The sequence below is a fragment of the Homarus americanus genome, unplaced genomic scaffold (genome assembly GCF_018991925.1).
Source record: "Homarus americanus isolate GMGI-L3 unplaced genomic scaffold, GMGI_Hamer_2.0 scaffold367, whole genome shotgun sequence".
NCBI classification, from domain to species: domain Eukaryota; kingdom Metazoa; phylum Arthropoda; class Malacostraca; order Decapoda; family Nephropidae; genus Homarus; species Homarus americanus.
In genome coordinates this window covers 5,042,872-5,048,871 of record NW_024743709.1, presented here as the reverse complement: position 1 = coordinate 5,048,871, position 6,000 = coordinate 5,042,872, and positions in this window count along the sequence as shown.

The following is a 6,000-nucleotide window of genomic DNA, read 5'->3' as shown; positions in this document are numbered from 1 at the left end:
ATCATCATCATCATCATCATCATCTTGTGTCTATCTTCATTTCACTATTAACCATTTTCTCATCCCCTTCCTTCATAAATCTTTTCCTATCAGTCCATCTAACTCTCATTTCCCCATCAATTGCTTCCTTTTAATCGCTCCTTCCATTCCCTTCCACATCCTACCCATTCCCTAAACCCTTTCCCCATCACCAACCTTTTCCTCCTCCTCCTCCTCCTCCTATAACCTCCTTTCCCATCACTCCATAACTTTCCCATCAACAGGATATAATATAGCATTTTCCCATTCCATTCCTGTTCCACTCTTCAACAGAATCACTGATATAAACAACCAGAGGCCAAGGTATTGTTTACTTACAGGTAGAAAGTTTCCATCAATTACTTTCAATTAGTGATATAGGTGAACGTTCTCGTGCTATCTCTCTGTCTCGTTCTCTGGTCTCTCTCTCTCTCTCCCTCGTTCTCTCTTTCTCTTATTATCTCTCTCCCTCTGTCTGCTTCTCTAGTCTATCTCTCTCTCCTTCGTTCTCTTTCTCTCTGACCTCCTTCACAGTATAGGTTTAAAAAGTCCTTGGATTCAGGTGTGTTCTCTCATCACCCTGGGAAGAAAAATGAGGACAAATGATACTCTTGAATTTATTAACCTAACCTAAACTAATTTCTTCCATAACCATCAGTTAAAAATAATTCTTTAAAATCTCTCTACGTTCTCTTAATACAGTATAATATGATAATTAAGAAACGAATATAATTAAAATATTAATAGAATTCAATTAAATATTCTTTGAGGACTGTAAATGTATATCTAAATATTAAAATGAAAAAATGAAATAAATTAATTAACTTACGTATCATTCAATTTATAAAAGATTAAAACATCGAACTCATCAACAACAACGACAACAATGAGAAAATAATCCAATCTCCAGTGACAGACAGACATTAAAAGAAACACTGAGATAATAAGAATTTTACTTGACACTTTCTGTCATCACGAGGAAGACAACATAGGATTCTTTAACTCGCTCTGGAGAAGTGTGTGTGATCCCATGACGCTGCTCCTCCTCACTTGGAACTTGTCTGCTGACACGTTTACACACGCAGCGTTCTAACTCACAATTTCTTTACCCCGGACATAAAACATAAAACTTCTTTTTTTTTTCCTCCACTATGAGACACATCACTCAAAATTAAATATATTTCTCAGTTCATAGTTTTTTTTTTATCGTTTGGTTATCATAAACGTTTTTTTATTTCGTTATTTGATGCTGTATTTACTTTCTGATTATACAGATCTCAGAAACATAGTAATGCACACACACACACACACACACACACACACACACACACACACACACACACACACACACACACGCACACACACACACACACACCTCATTTCTTATCCTCGTCCCCTGTGCGTGTCAGTCACTCTTCACTCAAAATCATCTCCTTCCTCCATTCTGATCTAATTAACCCACTCTTCACCTCTCACCTCTCACCTCTTCATCCCCTTACTCTCACAGCACAAGAAGAAGAAGAAGAAGAAGAAGAAGAAGAAGAAGAAGAAGAAGAATCCACATTTACCAGGGAACAGAGCGTCGAGTTATGATAGCAGAGACAAAAGTTGAGACTGGAGTTACCTTTTAAACCCGATACCACCTCCCTGGTTCCCTGTTCGAGGACTCAGCCAAAACAAATGAGGATAGAAAGTTTGTTATCAGGTTACTGCTATTTTTCTTCCAGGATCGTCGGAGAGGTGAGGAAGATTAAGACTCCAACGGTGCACACACACACACACACACACACACACACACACACACACACACACACGTAAGACTGACCATCCCACGTTGCCATTCGTTGTTTTTATAGTGGAAGGGCGGGGATTAGTTGACACCTCGAGCAAGGTAGTAAACCCGAAGACTTGAGCCAATGGCCACACAAGATTGGAAACCTTAAGTCCTTTGTCTTTCGATTCTCAGAGATTCTTACGTTCATTTCTCCATCATCTTGTATTCCATAATATACGAGGGAATATAATAATTGTTGACATATAGAGGAAAATGGAAAAAGGATCCCTCAGCCTGGATGAAGGTAAATTAAACGAAAAGGCAAAAAAGTGAAAGAACACAAAAATTGCTTCCCTAGGTGACGTGTTTGATTCAGATAGTATCAGTGTTAACTAAAACAACCAGACTGTTACAATTCCCTCTTAATGGATTGTTAAATATTTGTTCTTTAATTGTATTTTCCGTCTTGGTGATGTGAGATTGTTTATGACTACCTCGTCTACTTAAAGACAGGGAGATGACGGGTTAAGTGATGAAAATTTATATAACACTTAAAAAAATTCCCGTAAATAGATGTATTCTTTGGTTACTAGTGAGAAGACAGCAAATTAATACATGAATCTGAGACTTAAAATCGAGTTATATCGTTCTTAAGGGATCGTTTCATCAAGGGCTATAGAGTTTATGTGTGGATGTGTAATGACAACGTTGATAGTGTAGATGTATTCAGAGGATCAAAGTTGGCATGGTAATTATATTTGGACTATTGACACACACACACAGAACATCACCTATGAACTCTTTGAAATGACATCTTTCATATATTTAAATTCAGATATACGAGTATGATATTATCACCTCATAGGAATTTACTTTACCCTTCACTTAATCTTACCATGGACTTATAAATTTCAATGACAGCTTCTTTTTATATGAGTCAGATTAAATCGCCTGTGTGACGACTGCAGGATGGTTGCCGCCACATGCTCTCTATAGTACAGGTAAAGACTGACTGGGACTGGAGGCTGTGTACGGTTCAGAGGGATTATACCGATGATGAGGAGAGAACCGGTTGTGATAGTCGGTAGTGAGGCAACAGAACGACGAGGGATTTACTGCAGGTATTGAACTCAGGTAAAAAAGATTCATAAGTACATCAAGAGGAGGGTAAAAACTCCAGTGCATTAAGAGGATTGAAAAAAAAAGCTTAGATTGTACTGATAGATTACCTGAGACTCGACCAGGTGTTCACGAATAAGAGAATCGTTAAAGGTAAAACTAGAAAAATAAAGGAAAATAATTACTAGATAAAAGAAAGGTGGTAAATGATTATTGGTCTTTGGCTGTATTAAGCAATACTTGAAGAAATTGGCATCCCTCACACTCGAAAACCATCCATTAATCAGGTCAGGAGAAATCCAGTAATTGGCTAACTATATAAAAGATAATGAATTCCCTAGATTCTTTCAACAGGTGGTATGACAATTTATTTAGATATTATTATACTTTAATAAATTTTCTCACCTGTTATCACCTTTTAAGAATCACCTGTTTTATAATGTTTTAATGATAATTTAAATACTTCAACAGCCATAATTTGACCTAAACCAACAATATATTTTTAATGATCAAGAGAGATATGTATATTTCTTCTGTCTACTGCGTGTCATAATTTACCAGTTATAACATAACTCAATATCCCTGAGAGAGAAACATTTCCTGGCAACATTATTACCATCAATCAGGTTAAACTTAAAGTAATAATCCACACCTTTCTCTTCTTAATATAAACGTGCATCCTGACTCTAATCAAATTTCCGCTAAACTAGGACAAAAAAAAGTAATCAGGACAGAGGGAAATGATAATTAGTGGGTGAATTAATTTGCTAAATTAGTCGCATAATGAACTTTTTGACCCGTTAACCCTTCAGTACCCATAACAATTAAATATGCAAATTTTGAACACCCTCCAATAAACAAAACGAGTTTCAAATTAGTACTTTTTTTTTAGATTTATTACAATACGTGAATATATATCTCTAGGGTGACGCTCGTATCAAATTTTGAACCTCTAACCTTCCCCCTCACACTCCTCTCCATCCCCTCTCCCCCCCTCCCATCCCCCCACCCCTTCCCCCCACCACCCCGGGTCAGATAGATTGAGGAGTTATCCCATAAGGTCTGCCATCTTGGACCTGACGTCATTTTTAACAGATGTTATTTAATTAATTCACGATGTCAACCAAGTCGATTTGACATCGCTTTTCATAGATGTGTTCAGATTTTATTAACTCACAGTGTCATCCACCTGGGCACACACATGCACGCGTATACAGACACACATTCCCACATTAACTAGTACACACACACACACACACACACACACACACACACACTACACACACACTACACACACACTACACACACACACACCATATAGTATTTCTTTCTCTTTGCCTCTCTTTCCTGACAAAAAAATAGCTAAGAATAAAAAAGACAACATCCTACTGTATTACTGAACAATACTCTGATAAGACCATCTACAGCAATAGATTACGACTCACTACAAAAAAATAAATGATAGTTTTTTCCGTATTCTCTTCCTCTTCTCACTTCCCCTGTCTCTCTGTGTATTTATTCTCTTCTTCCTCTCACTCCTCCTTTTCCTTCCCTTCAAAGTACCTCATCTTACACATATTATTGACCCAGGTTTTTTGTGTATAGAAATAACTATATATAGGCTATCATGTTTTTATATACAATGAATATTAAATATATTTCAGGCTGTGGGACTCTCTCTCTCTCTCTCTCTCTCTCTCTCTCACACCTACCTCCTCTTCCATCCCCCACCTAACCCCCCCCCCCTCGAGTACCCAGTCACTCTCCCTTAAGCATAGATTATCCCCCACTCAGACACACACACACACACACACACACACCTACGTTTGATGTCAATACCTAAAGAAAGATGACAAAGTGTTTTAAAGTGAATAAAATTATATATTGATGAAGCTAGAGACGTAATTACCAATAAATAATATTTGTTTGTGTCCGAACTTGAATGCATGTATTTTACGTTAAGAAATATATCACAAATTATACGTTCTATTTAAGTTCTTATGTATGATTGATAATTTACACTTCACATACAATCTACTCATTAATTTACAGCAATACAGTGTTATTTAATGTATTTATAAGCGTTGGGTGTAAATGTAAATTCTTAGATTACTCGTTAGTTTTTACAAATTACCTTCAGTGTTCTTCATATAAACTATTACTATTAGTTTGCAATCATTAATATCAAACTCATTATTAAACGATTTAAATTATCTCTAAATGAATGTCAGGTATAATGTTTCATGTAAAGAATGTTAATTAATAACTCACCTTCGGTATGGCTCAGGTGTGAAGTTCTCGTCTTCCATGGAGTTTAAATCCCCGCAGTTGACAGTTACGATTCCGTGATTTAATCCTTTTAAATCATCGCTTCTCGTGTTTATTCATCAGTTTATCACATATCACTAAACACTACAGTCACTAATGTTAATAATGTTTAAAAATGTTCACTATTAATATTGTTGTTTAGAAATACAGATTAAAAAACGCACACACAAAAAACTAGACCTGTCACTTACGTAATCTGTCGAGCACTGAGGCGGGTGTTTAAATTTTCCAGTGACTGACCCCACAGCCTCCCCTGATTGGTCATTGTTACCTTCCTTGGCTTCTAATTGGTCACTGTAAACATAGTCATGTGAAGTGACATTATTTGAAAACCGAGAGCCGTTAAATTGACAAAGAAACAATTGTCTTCCCTCCACGACCCTCCTACAACACAGATCATGTCATATCATGACATGACATATCATGAGATTACACAACATGACATGGTATGTAATGTCCTGTCATGTCATAACATGTCGTGTCATATCATATCATGACATGTTATGTCGTGCCATATCATGGTATGCAATGATATGCCATATCATGACATGTCATGTCATGTCATATCATATCAGGCCATGTCATGTCATCATATGATATCACATCATATCATATCATATATCATATCATATCATGACTTGCTATGTCATGTCTTGTCATGTCATATCATGCCATGTCATGTCATGTCATGTCATATCATGTCATATATTGTCGTATCATGTAATTTTCTTGTCATATCATGCCATGACATGTCATGTACT